This window comes from Sarcophilus harrisii, chromosome 4 (genome assembly GCF_902635505.1).
Source record: "Sarcophilus harrisii chromosome 4, mSarHar1.11, whole genome shotgun sequence".
Classification (NCBI taxonomy): domain Eukaryota; kingdom Metazoa; phylum Chordata; class Mammalia; order Dasyuromorphia; family Dasyuridae; genus Sarcophilus; species Sarcophilus harrisii.
Window position 1 is genome coordinate 283,944,000 of NC_045429.1, and position 23,658 is coordinate 283,967,657.

The 23,658-nt window shown below is 36.7% G+C and overlaps 2 pseudogenes; one reads left to right on the top strand and one right to left on the bottom strand.

The window, feature by feature from the left end:
• Window positions 1-10,162: 10,162 nt before the first annotated feature.
• LOC111720618 lies at window positions 10,163-11,410 on the bottom strand (annotated as a pseudogene).
• Window positions 11,411-18,165: 6,755 nt separating this feature from the next.
• LOC100916472 lies at window positions 18,166-18,862 on the top strand (annotated as a pseudogene).
• Window positions 18,863-23,658: the final 4,796 nt, after the last annotated feature.

Below are 23,658 nucleotides of genomic sequence, written 5' to 3' on the forward strand. Positions count from 1 at the left end.
ATTTACATGTAACTGGGAAAGAGTTAATGAAATACAAATGAATGAAAAAAAGTTTAATCTGCATTATTAACATTTTCTCCATCACTTTTTAAAGTCTAGACAATCAATAAAATAATAAATTAAGTTTGAGTTATAGTGAAGTATAAATGTTCACACTGACATTTAATTAATTATCTCTAGGTGAGTTGGCTTGTGCTTATTTCAATACATTTTTAGGAAAGATGAAGATTCCTTTCTTGCTATTTCCAGTCAGATGTCTCACATTGAGGAATGGGGGCAGAGCCTCATTCAACCCACTCAAAATTTCCTATTCAAATCCATGCTTCAGAGAAGGAGCCCCACCCTAATTTTGAAAGAGATATAGAAACTAGAGCAAAATTAAGTCCAAATCCTCCTTTCTGGATGCCCTCTCTTCTCCATTAGCATACTGGATTTGTGATTCCCTGGCCTTTGCTGCCCTCTACTGTTGATATGAATATATGCAGAAATAGAAGCTAGAAGAAACTTCTTCCAAAACCCTTTTTTATAGATTAGGAAAAAAAAGTGACTTGCTCAGAGTTACTAGAGAAATAAGTAGCAGAGGTAGGACTGGCACCCAGAATGCCTTGCTCCAATTCCTTTGTTATTTACCATGCTTTAATCCTTTCTTCAAGTCATCTTCATCAGAAATTATGTTCTATCTGTGAATTCTTGGGAGTGTGATCTGATCTCCCTCCAACATTGCAGATTGCAATATATTTATGTTTGTCCATTCTATGCAACTTTTATGTCTTCTTGTCTATCTGAAATAAATTATCTATCCAACATACTGGAATCCCTTCTCTTGTTTTCCTGTCACTTACATGCATAGTGAGAGGATTATCTGCTCACTGAATTCCTCCCCTCCCTTCCCATAGGTAAATGATGTGAGCATTGATGGTATACATATGATGGAAGAAATATCTTCCAGATCCTTCTTTTTTTTTTTAATAAATGAGGAAACTGAGGTCTAAAGAAGTGACTTGCTCAAAGTCACCATGGTCTTTGGTATGGATGGGCTAACAAAGTCATTCTTAAAAAAGAAAGTTCTTTGATTGAATTGGAAGGGTGTAGTGTACTTTCTAGAGCACCCAAATTGGGGGGCCAAAATGTACTGTCCGGAATAGTTCTCTGGAGGAGCTCAGTACCAGCCCGAGTCCTTGGTCTTAATGGAGCAGTGATGAAGCAGGAGATCACGAGGATGGTCAGAAATGGAGTCCATTTATTTCAAGTCCTCTCAGCCTCTAAATACCTAAGTACAATTACATCACTACAGCACACTGAACATGTGCTAACTATAGTAGCATTACCTCATCACAGCACACTGCACAAGTGTTAGCTATAAGCACCCTGCTATTGATATCTAAATGCCTCTTTACTGTAAGTATCTCTTACTTCAAGTAGAACAAAGGTGCTCATGCCCTTCTTGACTTCTCAGGAAGGGTGAGATGCATCAAAGAGAGATGGGGAGCTGAACCAGACATTGTCAGCAGGTTCCCTCTGGGCCGAAAGGTCTTATACTTTACCCAGAATTCCTCCACTATCTGTGGCTCTCTACATCTCCTGCTTTCTTTTGTTTTAGTTGAAACAGGTATACATAAATCCTTCAGCATGGGAGGTATCACAAAAGCAAGTAGTAATACAATACAGGCTAGTAGTGATGTAACAAATAATATGAATCAGCATGAGAGGAATCACACAGGAAAGTAGTGATGTAACAAATAATATGAATCAACATGATATTATAAAAGATTTCCATGAGTCCTAGAAAGAGGTTATATAAATAACAATCACACATAACACCTCCTTCAGCAGCCAAGAGATAGTCCAAAACCAATCTACTGTCCATCACTTCATGTGTCAGGAAATCCAATGATTTTCTTCAGGCTTTGAAGTCCTGCATCAATCTTACTCCTGCAGGTTTTGAAGCCCTGTATAAGTCTTATTCCTGCTAGTTTTAAAATCCTTCAACAGTCTTCTTAACAATTTTTGATGTTCATGAATCAAATGCCATACATATTAGATTAACAGCCATGCTCTTTTAGTGGCACATGTAGTCAGAGATGGAACCATCTGATGTTTCTTGGGTCTTCTTCATTTAGAGGGTCTTCTCTTTTTCTGTCTCTCTCTCTCTCTCCAATGGACAAGGTGGATACAGCTCGTTGGAACTCATTTAATTCCTTCTCCATCTGTACATAAAAGCAAACTCTCTCCCCCAAGCAGTTAATCTATCTGGTCCCTTCCATTCACCACTTTCTGAATCTCTCCACATCACCTAGTGATTATATTGGAGCTGCTCGCACTGGACACTGCCCTTCTGGAGGGTTATGAAACCTGTCTGGCAGAGCTAGGGCATCTTCATTAAAAACCAAAAAATTAATAGTATAAAGGGCTAAGTTTAGAAGTTCTCTAAAGTTACCTGTGGCTCCCCCTCTCTTTTGTTTTTGGAGGAGTGTCTTGATCTCTGTTTCTCTTCTCTACTATTGCCTGTCCTTGAGAATTACAAGGTATTCCAGTGGTGTGCAAAATGTTATACTGTACACAAAAGTGTGCAAAATGTTTAGAAGTATATGCAGGTCCATTATCTGTTTTTATTGCTTGTGGCACACCTATAATTGCAAATGCTTGTGTAAGGAATTCAGTGATCCTTGGGTTGACTCTTTTGCTGCTGGTATTGCAAAAGTAAATCCTGAAAATCTACCACAACATGGATAAAAGACAGACGACCAAAAGATTTATAATGGGTCATATACATTTGCCAAATTTCATTGGGTCTCAAACCACAAGGGCTCTTCCCTGGAGGGAGCATAGGAGTGTAGAAAGGAAGACAAGCTGTACAGATGCTCCTAGCTTCTTCTTTTGTTATCCCAAACTGCAGAGGTAAAGTTTGAGCAGCCTGATGATATTTAGAATGAGATTTTTGGGCTGCCCGAAATAAAGGAGTATTGGCTAACATGGTGAGAAGGTGGTCTGCCTTTGAATTTCCATAAAAAATAGTACCTGGAAGTCCACTATGAGAGTCGACATACAAGATAGAAATCTTACCTGGATGCTTTCTCACTTGCTCTTGAAGTTCCTTAAAGAGCTGATATATATTAGAAGCTACAAATTTTATTTGGGCTGTGGAAATTGTACCACACCTACTGAATAGGCTAAATCAGATATTATATTTACATCTCCTGGATAATAAATAAAAGCTAGCATAATTGCATACAATTCATTCTGCTGAATAGACTGAAAGGAAGTTCTGACTTCTCTCTTTATAGTTAAGTGAGAGTATACAGCTCAAATGTTATGTTTGGATGCATCTGTAAAGATAGTTGGTCCTTTAAGAGGAACTTTAGAAACCTTTTCTTCAAGAATTCATGACCAGTTATGTAATAGCCGGGTTACATTTGAAGAAGATCCATGTGTAAAATTTGGAGCCATGGACAATAAAATTTGCCACTCTGGGATGGTTTCACAGCATACATTAATTTGTGCAATAGTATAATTCGAGGGTCTTCTCAGGTCTTATCTTAGATAATTGTACTACTCACTTAATGGCCTTTAATAAGATTCTAGCTACAAGCACTAGGTAAGGAATAAGGCTTTGGTTATTTTGTGCTTGGAAGATCACCCCCCTCTTTCACACTGTCTCCTTGATGAAGGACTGCTGTGGGTGCCTCTTTTGTAACAAAAACTGATATTTCCAAGGGTTTTTGAGTGACTCAACCACATTGGATAAAGCCAGTTCAACCTCTCTCAAAGCCTCTTGAGCTTCTTTTGTAAGCTGGCATGGTGAGTCTAAAGTACAGTCTCCCCTTAAAATGTCATATAATGGTTGAAATTGATAGGTAGTTAAGCCTAACACTGGACACCTCCACTGGATATTTCCTCTCAATTTTTGAAAGTCACTTAAGGTATTAATTTCCTTGTTCTTAAAGCAAGGTTTTGTACTGTAAGTACCTTAGGATATACTTCATATCCTAAATATTAAAAAAAGCGTGCCTTTGAATTTTGGGGGGGCTATATACAATTTGTATTTCCTTAGCATTTTTATGGTCTTTTGTAGACATGCTTCTAACATTTGCTCCTCAGTTGCACATCCTAAGATATCATCCATGTAATGTAATAACATAACTTTTGAAATGCTTTTCTTAAAGGAATAGAGCAGTAGCCACATATATTTGACACATGGTAGGACTATTTTTCATTTCTTGTGGCAAAACTGCCAATTCAAATCTTTTATAAGGCTCAGCTAAATTAATGCTGGGCACTGAAAAGGCAGATCTTTTCATATCCTCCTTATCCAAAGAGATAGAATAGAAACAATCCTTAATGTCTATAACTCAAAGGGCCATTCCCTAGGCAAGTGAGTAGGAGATGGAAACCCAAGTTGAACAGTTCCCATGGTTTCCATCTATTTATTTACTTTTCTCAAATCAGTTATCATCCTCCATTTTCCAGATTTCTTTTTTATAGTAAATACAGGGGAATTCCAAGGACTTGGAGAAGGTTGTAAGTGTCCTTGGTCAAGTTGCTCCTTTACTGTAACTAATAGAGAATTTTTTCAATGGTTAAGGGCCACTGTTACACCCACACTAGTGTATCATTTTTTCATTGAATGGGAACAGATGAAAGTGCTGGCAGGCCTTCAACAGCAACTCTGCCTAAAAACCCGAAGTACTCAATTGTAATCCTAACTTGTAAAATGTCTCTTCCCCAGAGATTGATGGGGATTTTTGTTTTTACTACAAAAGGAGTAAAAAGTCCTGTTTTATCTTCAAATTTCCATCTCAAAGGGGTAGCATTAAGTTCAGCTGCTATTGATGCTCCTATGCCAGACATATGGATGTCTGCTTTAATCTTTGGCCAGTGACTGGGCCAGTTGACACCTCTAATGACTACGATCTGCACTTGTGTCTACCAACCCTTTCAATGGAATACCATTTACACAGATAGTGAGCATAGGATGGTCAGCTGTAACAGCTGCAGTCCAGTATATTCCTGGATTCTGTTGTTGGGAATCAAAATCTGGAAAAATATCACCAAATTGCATATCAGGAGTGTATATCAGGAGGCCTGATACTACTACTTTTCCTGGGTGATAGATCATTGTTTATCTATATTAGTGACTGGAATATTAGCTACACATTCTCCAGTTTCCCAAATCAGTGTATGGATGGACACTGTTTTGTAAGCACTCTCAGGAGGTGAAATGGTCAAGCCTACTGTATGTGGAGGCAAAGGATCTATAGGCCAGACAGCGGCAGGTTTCAACTCTTTAGGAGATATCTTGACAGTCCCGTGGCATACAACTCTATTCTTCCTAATTGCAATCCCCTTTCCCTCTTGGTTTGCTTAAAGACTATCTGGGTATAACAGCAGTTGCCATCAAGCCCCAAGTGTTTTTTGCCTGGGGCCCTGGAGTCCAGCTCTTCATTTTGTAATGAGGACATAGGGGGTGGTCAAAACTGCTGCATGGGTGGTGCTGATAGTGTCATTGCCCCTCCCACTCCTCCCCCCACAAAGGGGAAATTGAAAGAGGAGGGTCAGGAAATGGGGAATATCCTAAGAGTATGCTCCATGTGTAAGCAGAATTGAAACTCAGTCTTGAAAGTGAAAAATACCACATCCCTTCTCATCAGCAAATACTTAAGCTACTGTTTGGTGGCCCAAATTAAAATCTTTCCTAGTTTTAAAACTTGTGGGATTCCTTAAAACCAATGTTAATCCATTGTATTCACTAGATTGCCCTCAAAAATATACATAAGATACATTTAAAAATTTAATTTATATTATTATAATTTCCTTTATCATTCTCTTTAGATAATAAGTCTTAAAGTTTGTCAATTTCCCTCACATTTAAAATTTTAAATCTGACTCTGGGTTAGAGCTGGTTCCAGTAAATCTTTGCCTGAAAGCCTTTATAAAATTAAATCTACTAAACCCAGGTTAGAAGTTTGAAGTTGTTTCAAAGAAAAACTTTATGGATTATGACTCTCTGCACTTTTACCAAAGAACCTTGTCTTTTCTTCCTTGTTAACTCCAGTTTTCACCACCACCACCCATTGACCATGCCATCCCACAGCAAAACTGCTTATCCAGTGAGAGACACCACTCACAATAGGGAGCAGAAACATACTTTTCAGACACACATAGAAACAGTGAGGCAACATTTAAAGAAATAAACAAAAATCAAGTCTGGCAGCAGAGAAAAGAGCTGAAAATAGATGTACGTAACCATCAGTGTATTCTTGAGTTTATATACTTTTCCCATTGATGCCATATACTCACTATATACTCACCTTATCCTAAGGTCATGGGACTCCTCAGCTAAACTCACCATGTCAGTCAAGCTACACACAGTCTAGGGCCCCATATTTTGGCGCCAAAACGTAGTGTGCTTTCTAGAGCCCCCAAATTAGGGTGCCAAAATGTACTGTGCTATGTTTATTTTGGATAGAGTATTTGTTTTTTAGTTATTTTCCATTCAAGTCCAACTCTTTACAGCCCTTTCTGGGAGTTTTGTATCAAAGATACTGGGGTAATTTGCCATTTCCTTCTCCACCTCACTTTACAGATGAGGAAACTGAAGCAAGCAGGATGAAATGACTTGCCCAATGTCACACAGCTAGCAAGTATTGGATCTGAACTCAGGAAGTTTTCCCGATTCCTAGCCTGGCACTGCTGCTCTCTAGCTGGCCCTGGGGAGAGTATGCCCCAGGTTTATTGGGGGAGTGCTGTTATTGGTACTGTTTTTTACAAGGAATTAATCCTAGTTAATGCTTTTGCTGAGTCCTGGCTATCATGTCTCCTGCCTATCTATTAAAGATAAGTCCACCAGTGAGAAATCCAGGGCTAAAATTTTATGAATGGGGGCTCACAATGTACCTTTTGACCTTGGGATTGAATGGTTTCTTCAGAGGACCCAATATGCAGAGTCAGGTTAGGGGTGATAGCTTTAAGAAGAAGGCACTACCCATGGATACTTCTAGAGCTTGAGGAGTCAGTCAACAAACACTTGAGTTCAAGTTAGAACCAAGCCTTAAACCCAAATCACTCTGGATTTCTACGATTGAGCAACAATAGGTCCTAGGGCAAGCCTCACTTGGTCAATAGTTGCACCCCCTATTGGCTCAGGTCAATGTAAATAGCAATTGTTTCTGTTTTGGCCAGAAACCCTGATATTCTCCCCCTTCCAGACTGATTTTCCCCCTGGGTAGAAGAGGCCATTCTCTGCCTCGTTTCTTAGCTAGCCTTAATCACTGTTTGGGCATTGTTTCAGGTAAACTGAAACCTGTGACATTGCTTAACTTAAAAAGGACAAGGTTTCCCATTTCATCCAGGACCATCTCCAGTTGTCTTGATCTATGGACCCAGATGATTCAAGAGCAGAAAATGAGGCAGGTAACCTTGCCCAGCCCTCCCTCACTTAAATCCAACTCACTTGTATGTCATAGCATCGCCTCCCTGGTGTCAGTGTCGTCTTCAAGAATGAAAGACCAGATGGTGCAGTGGATAGAGTGGACAGAATGAAAAGAATGAAGACCAAAGAATGAAAGTCAGGAGGACCTGAGTTCAAATCCAGCCTCAGACACTCAATACTTTCTAGCTGTGTGAACCTGGGCAAGTCATTTAACCTCAATTGTCTTAGAAAAGAATGAAGGACCAAAATATGGAAATATGTTTGGAAGGATTGTATATCTTTAGCTTACTATATTGGGGATGGGAGAGAAGGGAAGAAGAAAACTTTGGAACATAGGATCATATAAAAAAATGAATATTGGAAAATATTTTTATGCATATTTGGGAAAATAAAATACTATTGAGGGGAAAAACAAAGGAAAGACCAACAATGACAGCTCTGTATCAAGTACATGGGATATATATATATATATATATATATATAAAAGTCAGTCCTCAAGGAATTTACAATCCACACAGAAGGAAGCTAAAAAATGAGAGGGAGAAAAAAGGGAAAGGGAAAGGTACTCAGAATTCTAAAGGAGGGGTCACTAGGTAGGAAACTAGATGGCCAGCCATCCTCAGAACTTTCCTTAAATGAAGGCTTTGGGAGGAACTCCCTGCTCCATCTCCCAGTCAGAGAGGTCCAGGTATGAATAGCAAGAATGATGTATTTTGGAAGATGGTCAGGTTCCTGGGGAATGATGGAGAAATCTAAAAGAGAGAAGCTTGTGGGAAATGAAGAGAGTTCATTGTTGTTTAAACACACTTATTTGCAAAGTGACCTCATCTTTTTCCTATCACATCTCCTTTAAACTGTTTCTTCTATTATTCTTCATTTGTCATAGGTTACAATTGTGTAACATATTTGCATTTTTAGCACAATAAAGTTTTATTGCCATCTACAATGTTTTGAACAAAATAATAATAATATTTACAAAGTTTCTGAGTATTGTTGAAAATTTATTTTAAATTATTTTGAATTTGTTGTTTAAATCTTCCTATACCTTCACTTTCTTTTATTATACCTCGTATATAATGTCTGATCAATTTCAACTTCAATTTACTTAATGAATACTTCAAAAAAATCAGATGAAATAATACATTTTACTCATTATAGTGATGATAGTTAACATTTATATAAAACCTACTATGTCAGATACTGTGCTAGAAGCTTTACAAACATCTTATTTGATTCTCATATAACACTCCGAGACATAGGTACTATTAATATTCCCATTTTACAGATGAGGAAACTGAGGCAAAGAGAGGTTAAGTGATTTACCCAAAAATCAAATAGCTTATAAGTCTCTGAAGCCAAATATGAATTCAGGTCTTCCTCACTGCAGGTCCAGGGCTCTCTCCACCTAGCAGTCCTATATAATAGGATATGAGGGGCTAATTTTAGTAGCTAATAGCCCAGACCACCACTTATGTGTAAGTAAACCTCTTTGACCTATGCCTCTTTATAACATAGAGGTGACCCTGGTTATGTCAATAGAATGTATCTTCTATTTCCTTTTTAGGCAATCAGGGTTAAGTGACTTGCCCAGGGTCACATAGCTAGTAAATGTCAGGTCATATTTGAATTCAAGTTTTCCTGACTCCCGAATGTGCTCTGTCCACTTTGTCACCTAACTGCCCAAATGCTTGTGTACATTTAGTCAAGCATCAAACCTCATTTTAAGCTACTGCACACATCAAAATATAAAAATACAAATCATGAAAAAAAATGCTCAGGGGCTTCCTTACCATAAGGAAATAATTAAAAATGTTAGACTGTCATAAACATTAAACATCATAAATCGCAAAAACAACACAACATTTTATTTTACTAATTTGATTCATTCTGATGAGGTGCAAATGATGAGGTTAATGGGAGCGAAGAGGTGTGAGAATTGAGTGGGAAATCCCCTTTGGTTGGAGGCGAAGATCCTATGCAAAAAGAATTTGAAAATCTGAAATCAATGACAAAAAGGGATTTATTGCCCTGAGAAGCCAGTCTGCTAGGAAGACAGACTTCTTTAGTGGGCAAAAGGTCCTGTTAGAAAGATAGCAACGGTTAATACTGAGAAGAGAATATCTTCACCAGTGGGCATGGTCTTTTAAGATGGATGCACAAAATATCTGTGCATGTAGACCTAGATATATTGGGGCTTGCTTTGATCTTTGGCCTGGAAAAAAGGCCAACTCCTGAGAGATTTTCAACTCAACTTAAAATTGAATGATATTCCTTAACTGGGAGTTTGAATCACTGAGAGTTATTGCTGGCAATTCAATGGACGGTGATTGGCCAAGATCTCCAATTGAATGAAACCACTTAATTGGGCGTTTGCAGACTTTTCCCAGGGAGTTCCCTGAAAAAGGATACACATCCAGTCCCCCAAAAGATTTCAGTTTATGTCATTCCCCCCTTTGGGCCTCTTCCAGAGGAGAGTTTGGACAGTTTCAGGGTCCACCTCCATCAATTGGCTTTTTAAAATGCAACTACTATTCAATATGGGTAGCTAGGTAGTGCAGAGGACAGAGCATTGGACTTGAAATCATCTTCCTGAGTTTAAATCTGACCTCAGATATTTATTAGCTGTATGACCCTGGGCAAGTCACTTAGCCATATTTGCTTCAGTTCCTCGTCTGTAAAATGAACTGGAAATATTATGGCAAACCACTCCAGTAATTTTGCCAAGAAAATCCCCAAATGGGGTCATGAGACAGGACTGAACAACAAAAATATTGAATATTACACCAAAAGCAATAAAAAATAGTATGTTAAGATGATTAAAGTTCTTTACTCATTCACTATTGCATACAAAAGCCAGCATTATAATAGAATATTCACTGGCCCTGATTAACAAATATGATGTAGAATATTGCCTCAAGGAGAATGTTTATTATACATATGAGTTTTTCTTCTCTTTTGAGATGAGTCAAAATCTATCAGTTCTACTTCATCTTTTCTACTTTCTTTCAAGCAGTCACTTTTCCAACAAAGACAGCTTATTTGATTAGCTTATCTTTGGGAAGATTAAATTAAATTATTAGAATCTCTTTTCCAGAAGATCGATGAAAAGTTGGAAAAATTCATTCAGTGCACATTTGGTATCTCCATGTTTGACAATCTCACCAAAATAAGACATAGTGACCTTGGATACTATTGTCAGAAGTTTTTATTAGCTTCTGAAAACCACGCAGTATCACCAACTGGATATCCATATTCACAAAAAAGTCCTCACCTTATTGTATAAATATAGCATTATCCTTTTGATCCAAAACAATAATATCTTCTGGCTCCTAGTCACATTCACCATGGAATATTATTATCTTCTGACCGTTTTTCGTGTCCTTATCAATACAATAAACACTTTTCCTTGCCCATTGCAGCTTTTATATCTACCTTAAGAGATGATTCATTGCTTATGCCCTTGGCATTTGGCATTCCATGTAAACTGATTGAATTTGCTGAACCATTCCAGGTCCTAAAGGATGAATTTTTATTTGCATTCCAGTCCCTCTGCAACAGTTCCTTTCTCATCAACTCATCCTTCATGTTGATGACAATTTATATTCTTTTGCAAAGCCAATTTTCTTGTAGCTTCATTATATGCATTTTCTTTTTCTTCTCTTTCTCTCTCTCTCTCTCTTAGTCACACAGCTAGGAAGTATTAAGTATCTGAGACGGGATTTGAACTGATTTGAACTCACATCCTCCTGACTTCAGGATGGGCACTATCCACTGTGCCATCTAGCTGCCTCTATTATATATATACTTTCTAAGGTGACTGACAACTGATGAACAATATTAAAAATTAGCTTTTTATTTTCAAAATGTGCCAAGATCTTGTGTTCCAAATTTTTCTTCCTCCCTTTTCCCCTAGACAGCAAGTAATCCAATATATGTTAAACATGTGTAATTCTTCTATATATATATTCCCACATTTGTCATAGTGCACAGGAAAAATCAGATCAAAAAAGAAAAAATGAGAAAGAAAACGAAAGGAAGAAACAATAACAAAAAGGTAAAAAATATTATGTTGTGATCCACATCCAATCCTCACAGTCCTGAATCACCTCATTGTTGAAAAGAGCCAAGTCTATCAGAGCTGATCATCATATAATCTTGTTTTCACTGTGTACAATGCTCTCCTGGTTCTACTCACTTCATTTAGCATCAGTTCCTATAAGCCACTCCAGGCGAGGATCCTGTTGTTTGGGATGTTAGAGAGGTAATAGAAGAATAACAAAGGAATAGAATCATCCTAACATATGCACTACTTGCTATTGTTTTTGTGGTAATATTTAAGTATGATTATATTTTTAAAAGGAGGAATGAGAAGGGAAGGGGGAATGGAATGGAGCAAGTTCATGTGCATAAACTTGGGCAAGTAGCCACCGCTTTCTGCTTCTCTGTGAGTATTGTAGAAAATTCCTTGCCATTTTTTTTTTTTAGTGCCTCAGGATAATGTCTATCTGGACCTGGGTTCTTGAATACTAAAAGGATAATTAGGTGCTCTCTGTTTTCTTCCTTATCAAATTTTTTCAACATTTTCAATATTTTCAACAATTCAACATTGAATTTCAATATTTCATTCACCACATTTCATTCATTCAACATTGAATTCAACAACTGAATTCAATATTCAAAAAGAAAGCTATTCTTTCCTGTACAAATATTATACTTTTTAGAAGAAAAACTAGAGATCAAATTAGAGTTGGGTAATTCTGCTTTCTCTTCGTTAATAATTATCATTCCATCATCCCAACCATCTATCCATCTAACCCAATCCATAGTCTTGCCCCATTTTTCATCCTCCTCTTTTCTCCACTATAGCTTTTTTTTTTTTGGCTAAGGCAATTGGGGTTAAGTGACTTGTCTAGGGTCACACAGCAAGGAAGTGTTAAGTGTCTGAGGTCAAATTTGAACTCAGGTCCTCCTGACTTCAGGGCTGGTGCTCTGTCTCCACTGCACCATCTACCTGCCACCTAGCTGTCTCTCCCCCCCACCCCATTCCACCCCACTATAACTTTAAAAAGTCTTGTTCTTAGCTTTTCTCATCAGACCTACCTCAACCTGAGCTATGGAATTCCTGACACTGTCTTCATATAACTTTGCCATACATTTTTGTTAATCCTCTATTAGATACTCTTATTTTATCTTCCTTATATACTCCAAACTAATTCATGAATTCTTTGTGCATCCACATTTATCTTTTTAGGTAATTGCTCCTCATTGGAATACTTTCTCTTTCCCCAAAGGTGACAGCTTTATTTTCAGGATTCTAGTAGTAGCTTTCTGAGTGACTAACCTCCTAACATTAGCTTGTAAGCCCCTACCAGTACATGTCTGTTTAAGAATCAGCCAGTAGACTTAGCCAGTTCTTTTAGCAAAAGCATTTACACAAATGACAAAGCAAAAATAGTATGTACAAAGCATTTCACCTCAAACTACAGGTATACTCTTCTACAAATACAAATGGAGTTTGTCGGGGGAAGCGTGGAAATGCACCTAAAATATTGTGGTGTTGTGGTATCACACCTATAGGGAAGACACATGGCCAAGTAATTCACAATTTCAGAACTACAAGACCTTGAAGTTCTTTCTTTTTCATAAGGGTCCTCATAGAAGTCCATTATAGAGTATGGTATCAGAATTTGGACAAGTCACTCCACTGGTCACTGGTCAGGCTCCTCATGGTGCACAAAATTTTGGTTGGTTGGTGACTTAGCTAGGCTTTTTCCTAATAGGAGGTATTATCTTAGCTGAATAGTTCAGTTCACTACTGGGTTAGGTCAAACAGTTTTTTATCTACTGCTCTGGGTCCTTGGTTAAGCAGAAGGTATTAGCAATTTATTTGAGTTAAGGAAGAGAAAAATAGACTGTTTTCATCTTCAAAATTGGATTTAACCAGTTGGATTATGTCTCATTCTGGGGACACTCAGTTGGTTCCAAAAGCAAGTGAAGAAAGTAATCAAGAGAAATGAATTATCTGGAAGTCTTGATGTACCTAGATGATCTTGTCTTCCAAACACTGGAAAAACATGAGGAGGGGTGTCAAAGCTAGTATTTTATTTCAGAATTGCTATTCATTCAGATACCTGTGCTAAAGTGAAGAAACACAAAACCTAAGGGGGAAAGAAAACACAGAAATGTCTAAATAAAAGAAAGCTCTCAGGAATATCGTAGCCAAAGTCCAGCTCTTCTAAGTCAAAGATAAAACACTGCAAGCAATGATTGTTGAGTTAGTTCAACCCCTTGTGAGCCAGGATATCTAGCGTAGTCATTTCTTTGAATTAGGGAAGAACTATATCCCAGACAATGTATAAAAAGCTCTTTGTGAACCCTAAATAAATCAGGGATTATGTAAGGACTGGCAATAAAAAGACAAAAGTGAAACAATATCTACCTTCAGGAAACTTGCATAAGATTAAGGGATCTAATACATACTCACAAAAGTAAATACAAAGCAACTGGTGGAACATTAAGAGGGTAGGCTATGGTAGAAAAGAATCAAAAGCTTTCTTTTGGAAGTAGTCATTGAGCTGAGCTTTTTTTTTTTTTTTTTTTCCAGAGGCATAGGTATATTCTAGGGTTGGAGAATAGCCAATACAAAAACACAGAGATTAGAGATGGAATGTCCTGTAGGAGGAAAAATAAGCAAATTGCTTTGACTGGAATATAGAGTCCATGAGGGGGAATAATATCTACTAAATCTGGAAAGGTTATCTAGAACCATATTACGATAGACATTGTCACCTATAGAAGTTAAAGACGCAGCTAGGTGGCACTGTAGTGTCTGGCCTTGGAGTCAAGAAGATTCACCTTCCTGAGTTCAAATGTGACCCAAATATGTACCTGGGCAAATCGTTTAATCTTGTTTGCCTCTGTTTCTTCAACTGTAAAATGAGTTGGAGGAAAAAAATGGCAAATCATTCCAGTATCTCTGACAAAAATACTTTGAATGAGATCATGAAGAGTTAGACACAACTGAAAAAAAAAAACAAAAAAACTAAACAATAATAACAAAAGGAACTTGCATTTTATCCTAGAGTTATTAGGAGACCCTGGAGCTTAATGAGCAGGGAAATGACATGGCCAGAACTTCACTTTAAGAATATGCTTTGGGGGCAGCTAGATGGCCTAGTGGATAGAGTGCCAACCCTGAAGTTAGGAGTACCTGAGTTCAAATCTGATCTCAGACATTTAACACATCCTGGCTGTGTGACCCTGGGCAAGTCACTTAACTCCAGTTGCCTCAACCAAAAAAAAAAAAAAAAAAAAAGAATATGCTTTAAAAAAAAGCTAGGTGGTGTCAGATTGGCTAGAATGGCAGGGAAAGATAATGTGGAATGTTGGAGGGGATGTGGGAAAGCAGGGACACTAATACATTGTTGGTGGAGTTGTGAACACATCCAGCCCATTCTGGAGAGCAATCTGGAACTATGTTCAAAAAGGTATCAAACTGTGCATACCCTTTGATCCAGCAGTGTTACTACTGGGCTTATATCCCAAAGAAATACTAAAGAAGGGAAAGGGACCTGTATGTGCCAAAATGTTTGTGGCAGTCCTTTTTGTAGTGGCTAGAAACTGGAAATGAATGGATGCCCATCAATTGGAGAATGGTTGAGTAAATTGTGATATATGAATGTTATGGAATATTATTGTTCTGTAAGAAATGACCAGCAGGATGAATACGGAGAGGCTTGGAGAGACTTACACGAACTGATGCTGAGGGAAATGAGCAGAACCAGGAGATATTATATACTTCAACAACGATACTGAATGAGGATGTATTCTGATGGAAGTGGATTTCTTTGACAAAGAGAAGATCTAACTCAGTTTCAATTGATCAATGATGGACAGAAGCAGCTACATCCAAAGAAAGAACACTGGGAAATGAATGTAAACTGTTTGCATTTTTGTTTTTCTTCCCGGGTTATTTTTACCTTCTGAATCCAATTCTTCCTGTGCAACAAGAGAAATGTTCGGTTCTGCACACATATATTGTATCTAGGATATACTGTGACATATTTAACATATATAGGACTGCTTGACATTTAGGGGATGGGGTGGAGGGAGAGAGGGGAAAAGTCAGAACAGAAGTTAAGTGCAAGGGATAATGTTGTAAAAAATTACCCTGGCATGGGTTCTGTCAATAAAAAGTTAATAAAAATTTAAAAAAATTAAAAAAAAAAGCTAGGTGGACAGTTAGGTGGCACAGTATATTTTGATGTGATTTTACCTTTGGTTTTGAATTCATGTGTGTTTTTATAGTCTGACATGATCCAAAACAGTATACTCACAACCAATTTATATGAATGATCTTGGAGGTGGTAGGAGGGAGAGACCAATAATACACATAAAATATCACTGACTCTGATAGATGTGTACTATATCTATGATGATACACATATAGGAGTACTACATAAATATATATATATATATATATATATGACAAAACTCTAGAAATCTTGCTGATTTGCATTTATATATATTCTAATATATATTGTATATATTACTAATCTACATTATGTAATACTTCCTATATTATACACACAATAAAAGGAGAAATTTGGAATAAAAGGTTGAGGTGGAAGATAATACTTCTAATCCAGTGGTATCAAATTCAAGTAGAAAAAAGAATACTAGAAACTTAGGAAACCATTTAGTAATGTTATCTATATTCAATTATATATTTATTTATTTTGTTACATATTTCTCAATTACATTTTAATCTGGTTGGGCCCATTTTGAGTTGTGACTGCTGGTTCCATATTTGACATCTGTTTATAGCTCTTGTCCTTATTCATCCTTTTATTTTCATGCAAGATTCAAAGAATCTGAAACTTAAGAAAGATTTAAAGAATCTGAAGCTTGGGAAATAACTCCTGTATGGTTTGACAGAACTCTCCATCAAGATGAGCTTGGAATTGCAAGATATCCTTAAAGAATTTAAGCAGCGTTTCCAGACTTTCTAACCCAATGCCAAATAGAGGCTTGGAACAATGATCTTATCACCACTGAGTGGGAAAAGATGCAAAGACAGTTTACATATATATTTACTACTTAGCTACCTGTTCTGTGTTCCAGAATAGCTTGGCCCATGGAGAGAGAGATCCTCTGGAGGAAAGAATCCAACTATAGTTACGGTCCTGGCAGACTTTCTTTTGGGGGTGGAGGGGAGAGAAAAATAGCTGCAGGTTTTTTTCTCTTCTGACTGGGTATGTGAAGACCAGCTAAACTCCTTGATAATAGATGGTAAGGTCCTCCTCTCTTATGGAAAAAGGATAGCATCTCATTTGAAGATTCAACCTGAAGTAAAAAGATGGATGCAGATAGAAATTTCACAACTACAGGCCTAATTAAGCAATGCTTAGCAATGATCAAGACTAGTGCTCAGTTGGGACCCAAGGAACTGCCTGACAGAAACTCTACATTTGCATGAGATTATGTCACCATACTAAAAGGGAATAGGACCAGCAGGAGTAGCCTTATCACATCACTGGGAAACATGGGTGTCCCGAGTTGTCTCTCCATATATGGATCTTGATCTGAAAGATTTGGAAAGAAGAAACATTTTTTATTCCTTCTTAGAATGAGATATCTTCAAATGCTGAAACAAGCTCTAAATGTGGGTTTATTCATTATTTGTTATTTTTAATGGTTTTTTGTATAACCAGTGTTTGGCAGGAAGGGGCCAAACTGGTAGATGTAAGGATTGGAGAAATCCTTCCCCTTTTAAGGAACAATGGCTAGGAAAACAGATTTTTTTTTCCTTTTAAATCAAGAAACTGACATCCTCTAAATTCAGCTTGCGGAAGACATAAATATTTCTGGAATCTTGTCAGTTCCTTATGGAAGGTGATTCATGCCTTGGGGGGAGTAGGAGAAGAGACCATGAGGCTGTCATCTCTCTTCTCTGAGAAAGGGGTACCACACTAAAGTTAAATTCATTTTTCTACCTAAATATTGCTGGTCCAGGCACACAAAAAAAAGGCAAAAAAAATTAGTGAAAAAAGAATTCTTCAATCTGCAATGAAATCAGCAGTTTATTTTTCATTGTAAATCTTTTGAAATTATCTTAAATTATTATATTGATTAGAGTAGCTAAGTCTTTTGTAGTTAATAATCCTTACAATATTGCTGTTACTGTATAGGTTCTCCTGATTGTGCTTACTTCACTTTGCATTAGTATATACTTATCTTAGCATGTAGTAGAAAGTAATAGAAAAACTTATTTTTCCAGGTTTTTCTTAAATTTTCAGGTCTCATCAATTTTTACCTGACATTATTTTTCAAAAAGTGACTACATCATGCTCTCAAATTCATCCTCCTTTATTTTATTTGCACCCATATTCTCTATACAGTTCTTAAAAATCTGAATCATTTCTTGTGCAGCATGACAAATATGGAAATACATTTAGAAGAACTGCACATATTTAACCTATATCAGATTGCTTGCTATTTTGAGGAGGAGGGAAGGAGGAAAAGGGAAAATAATTTGGAACATAAGGGTTTGCAAAGGTGAATGTTGAAAACTATCTTTGTATGTATTTGGAAAAATAAAATACTATTAAAAAATTTTTTTTTAAATCTGAATCAGATTGCAGTACATTGAGCTCCATAGAGACAGCACCAGGACAAGAGCAAGCCAGATAGGCACTGGACTACTTCTGTGTAGCATTGAGGGAAAGTAATAAAAAATGGGCAAAGTTGATCCTAAGAAGCTGAGAAGTAAAATACCTTCATATACCTTCTTTGTGCAAACCTGCCAGGAGATACACAAGAAGTACCCAGATGCTTCTGTGAACTTCTCAAATTTTCTAAAAAATTCTTAGAAAAGTGGAAGACAATGTCTGCTAAAGAGAAAGGAAAATTTGAGAACATGGCAAAAGCTGATAAAATTTGTTATGAAAGAGAAATAAAAACCAACTTACCACCTAAAGGAGAAACAAAAAAGAAGTTTCAGGATCCCAATGCACTGAAAAGGCCTCCTTCGGCATTTTTCTTATTCTGTTCTACTGATATTATTCAAAAATCAAAGGGGAGCATCCTGGTCTTTCTACTGGAGATGTGGCTAAAAAATTGGGAGAAATGTGGAATAATACTGCTTCAGATGATAAGCAACCTTATGAAAAGAAAGCAGCTAAACTGAAGAAAAAATATGAAAAGGATATTGCTGCATCCCGGGCTAAAGGAAAACCTGATGTGGGAAAAAAGGGAATAATTGTCAAGGATGAGAAGAGCAAGAAAAAGGAGGAGGAAGAAGATAAGGAAGGTAAAGAGAAGGAGGCAGATGAAGATGAGGAGGAGGAGGAGGAAGATGATGACAATAAGTTGGTTATAGAGCAATTTTTTTCTTGTCTATATAGCATTTAATCTCACTGTACACAACTCACTTCTTTTAAAGAAAAAAAAATTGAAATATAAGGCTGTGTAAGATTTTTTTAAAACTGTATAGTGTCTGGTTTTTTTGTTTTGCCTTGGTTTCTTTGTTTGTTTTTGTATAATTAACATGCTACTAAATGTCTTTAAATAGTCCTGTCCTTTAGTGGTATTTTCAATGGCTACTAATCTTGCTCAGGACAATATGGGGATTGTAAATTGGCATGGAAATTTAAAGCAGATTCTTGTTGGTGCATAGCACAAATTAGTTATATATGGGGATGTAGTTCATTTTCATCTTCAGTTGTCTTTGATGCAGCATATGAAATAACTGTTGTCCTGTTAATTGAAAACCACTCTGTAATTGTAAAAAAAAAAAAAAAAAAAAAAAAAAAAGTTGCAGCTGTTTTGTTGACATTCTGAATGCTTCTAAGTAAATACAATTTTTTAAAAATTAGTATTGTTGTTCTTTTCATGTTAAGATATAGATCAAATGTCTTTATTTGATCGAATTTCTTTCTTTTACAAAACCAAAGCTAATAGTATATTCACTAAAACAGACCATTTATATATGTTTACCTACTCACCATTTGGAGGACAATTTGGCAGTTTTGTTGTTTTGAAATTATAGTTCTCAAGTGCCAATGTTTTAAAAATAGTATTCTTGTAATTTTACATGCTTTTGTGATGGAGTACTGTTTTGTTATGCAATTTTGACTTTCAGATTCTAATTTCAGTTTTGCATTTGTTTATGTATAATTTCAGGAGGAATACTAAACATCTGAATCCTGAATGATACTAACAAACTAATAATTGCAGAGGTTTTAAATATTTAGTTACATGACTTTCACTTAATAAGATTTAAATATATTTTATTTATTTTGTTTTTCAAAAAATCTGAATCTATTGCATATTCATATTGGTCTCTTCAGATAATTCCTGTTTATACAATTCTTGTTGTATGATCAACTGTGAAAGACCTTTTCTTCCCCAACATGACTAAAATGGAAATATATTTTGCATGATTTCACATATATAATTGTAGTGGTGGTAACATTGCTTGTCTTCATAATCAGTAAGAAAAGAATTCAAAGGAAGAGAATTTGGAATTCAAAAAAAATGTTTAAATTAAGTATGATTATGAAAAAAGAAAAAATGTCATGAGGGGTAAAGTGAAGAATGAGCTGTGGTTGGTAAAGAAAACTAAGGATGACAAAAAGGGCAACCAAGAGTAGGCTTGGTTTCTTCCTTTTTGTTTAAGCTATATTGAGGAAAAGAAGAGGATCAAAAAATTGACAAGGATGAATACTTTAGAGATCAGACAATGTGTGACAATAGAAGGAAGAGCTGCTTAATTCTTATCTTGCTTCTATGAGTTGGCCGTCTTCACAAACTACCAGGAATTGTCTTAACACCACACAAATATCAAACAGCTTCACTGCTCGGTTTTCTAGATCATTGGCTTGTTAAGTCTCTTTTTAAAAAAAAGTTAACAGAAACTCAAGCAAAGATATGATCTGAATATCAATAAATTTTTCGAAACTTTCTCTGTCTCTATCTCTCTATATGTATCTCTCTGGATATCTCTCTGTATTTCTCCAGGTCTCTCTTCTGGCTCAGACCCCCCCACCCCAATCCTTCCAGAAAAATATTGTGGGTTACCTTTCTTATTCTAGATTTCAAAGCATGTATATATAAGCAAATAAAAGGCGTGGCTATATATTTTTGTGGTAGCTCCCAAGAACATAGAAATCCAAATAAGCAGAGGAATAAGGTTTTGAAATTTAGGCTGCAATGACTATAGCTAAAGGGATGTAATTATATATGTGTACATATGTATATACAAATACACACACACACACACATGTATATATATACACATGCACTCATAGTCTCATTGGTCAGAAGGGAAATGGAAAGTGAGATGCTTGCACAGGTAGAGGTTTCCAGAGGTTATAGACTGGTTTCTGGGCATCTCACTGATTATGCAATGTTTCCACCTGTCTTGTTTTCTATTTCTCTAGTTCTACTCAATCAGCATCTGGATCCTCGGTTTTCTCCCTATTGCCATCTCCTTGTGATTATCAGGTGAGCAATAGCTGCAGGTATTTCTTCTCCTTGCTTGGTCTGTCAGATGCAGTCCCAAGGCAATGCTGTCTCCTCCTCCTCCTCCTTCTCCCTTGGGAAAAGTAGTTTTTCCATGGAAATGTCTTTCAAGATGGTACAGTAGCTAGAGCACTAGCCTTGATGTCAGGAAGACACTAGCTAAGTGACCATGGGCAAATCAATTTACCCTTTTTGCCTCAGTTTCCTCAGCTGTAAAAAGAGTTGGAAAAGGAAATGACATACCATTCCAATATCTTTGATAAGAAAATCCCATATGAGTTCACAAAGAGTTGGATATAACTGAAATGACTGAATGACAACAAATCTTTCAAGATCCTAGGGAATCAGAAAAACCGGTAGCTTGGCTTTGGTATACTGTTCAGGTTTCACTGGCATACAACAATGAAGTCAGAACAATGCCTCTGTAGACCTTCATTATGGTAGTCAAATACTTCTCCTATCCCACACTATATTCTTCAGAGCCTCCCAAAGCCTAAACTAGCTCTGGCAATGCATGTGTCAATCTTATTATTAATGTGGATATCCCTGGAAAGTATACTGCCAAAATAAGTGAACTTATCCAAAGTATTCAAAACTTCATTGTAACTTTAATGGTTTCACATATGGTATAATGCTGGCTGATGGAAGACCCATGTTTTCTTGATGTTAATTGTTAGGCCAAAATTACCCATAAGCAGCAGAGAATTGATACTGTCAGACCTTTGATACTGTCAGTCATGAAGGTTTATGGAAAATTGTGTCAAAATTCAGTTGCCCAAAGAAGTTAATAAAGTACATCCATTTCATGATGGCATGCTTGTCTGAGTTCTGAACAATGGGCAGTGCTCTTAAGCACTCCGAAGCAGAGGTGCAACAAAATATTGATCAATTCACTATTCTCCAATATGTCTTTTCCTATTACAATGTAAGCTCTTCAAGGGCAGGGATTATTTTTGTTTTTATAGCTCCTAGACTTAAATTTTCATTCAATCATTCATCACACTTATGTACCACATTTTTCAATGAACATCTTTTGTTGCAGGGTTTTTATTAATATAAAAAAACTGCATTATCTTCTGATGTGGGTCTAGTGATATTTTTCTTTAAATTACTTCATTCTACATTAAGAAATCATTTGAGATTTTAAAAGACAAAAAAGCATCTTTCTTTTCTGGTCCATCTTATAAAAGGAATGATCTTTTGGTACCTTAGCAAAACCCTGGTGTTTCAATACAGCATTATTTGCCTCTTCTTTCTGGGTTACTTTGATCTGGGTGGGAGGTATGTATAAACCTAATAGGTTCAACTGAGCTGAGAATGGAGGTAATAGCTAAAGACAAAAAGAGAGAGAAAAGAACATAAACAGTTGAAAAGTGATCTTCCCAGAGCCCAAAACATACTCAGTAATCTTTCTTGTATCTGCCACATTTCAGCTAAATGAAACTCCAAATCTGGTTGGCTGAGCCAGGTTCATCTGCAACCTCTTATACCTCACCCTTCTCTGCAAGGTCACCCAGTCCACCTAGTATTTCAGTGTCAAGTAATTCTGAAGACCTAATTTGTAAGATACTGTTTTGGTGATCATTGTCTGTGACAAGACCTACCTCCCTCAATTTAATGATTTTCACTAGATCAAAATAGTAGCTGAAATCTACTATGAATAGTAGCTAGATCTGAAATAGTAGCTGGACTTGAGTACTCTAAACTTCTAGTTATCTGGTTATTCCTATGGGGAGGTGTGATAAAACTTTGGCTTGGAAAGTAATTTTGGGCAGTGATCTTAACATTCCTTCTCCAAAACCTAATCAAACAGCTTGTATTACAATATGAGATCAAAGTGATTTCTGTTGACTGATTTCCAATTGGTAGAATGAGTCAAAGTGTTTATTAAATCTTTTGCACCCTAGTAGACTCTAAAAATAATAAGAAAGTGCTTGCAGGAAAGGGCTGGCACATCTCCATTAAATTTAATAAACTGAGAGGCTAAATAGATTTATAAAGATAAATTTAGGTGACACAATGGACAGAGTGCTGGATCTGGAGTAAGGAAATAAGGAAGACCCAAGTTCAAATCCAGTCTCAGACAGTTATGTGATCCAGGCAAGTCACTTCACCTCTACTTCAGTTTCATTTGTAAAATGCTGATAACAAAAGCACTTACATCCTAGGGTTGTTGTGAAGCTCAACAGAGACAATATTTATAAAGTGCTTTGCAGACCTTAAAAGTGCTATGTAAATATTGGATATTATTAGAAACCATTTTAATTGGCTCATTTTACAGATGAGAAAACTGAGGAGGTCACATAGGTAGTAAGAAACAAAAGCAAGAATTTAATCCTGGTCTTCTGAATCCAAATCCAGTGTTTACCACACTATGTCATATAATACTTTTATTCTACAGGATAGTTCCAAAGTAGAATCCAAGACTATTAGCTGGCATTTTTCCCCTGCCAACTAGGTCAGATTTCTAAAGGAAGATGGAAGGGGAGAAAAGATATGATGGTAATACAGAGAAGCCTTCCAAGAAATGCCCCAAATGAAAGAGGTTCCTTGGAACTTGGGGGGAGGGGGGGGAAACGACTCTGGATAGGAAAATAAGCTGTAGAAAGGAAAAAGGAACCCCACCCAGACCAGCTTCCAAGTTCGGACCACCCTTACAATCTCCCTTGACTCATGGGATGATGAAAGGTCATGGCTGCTCCCTG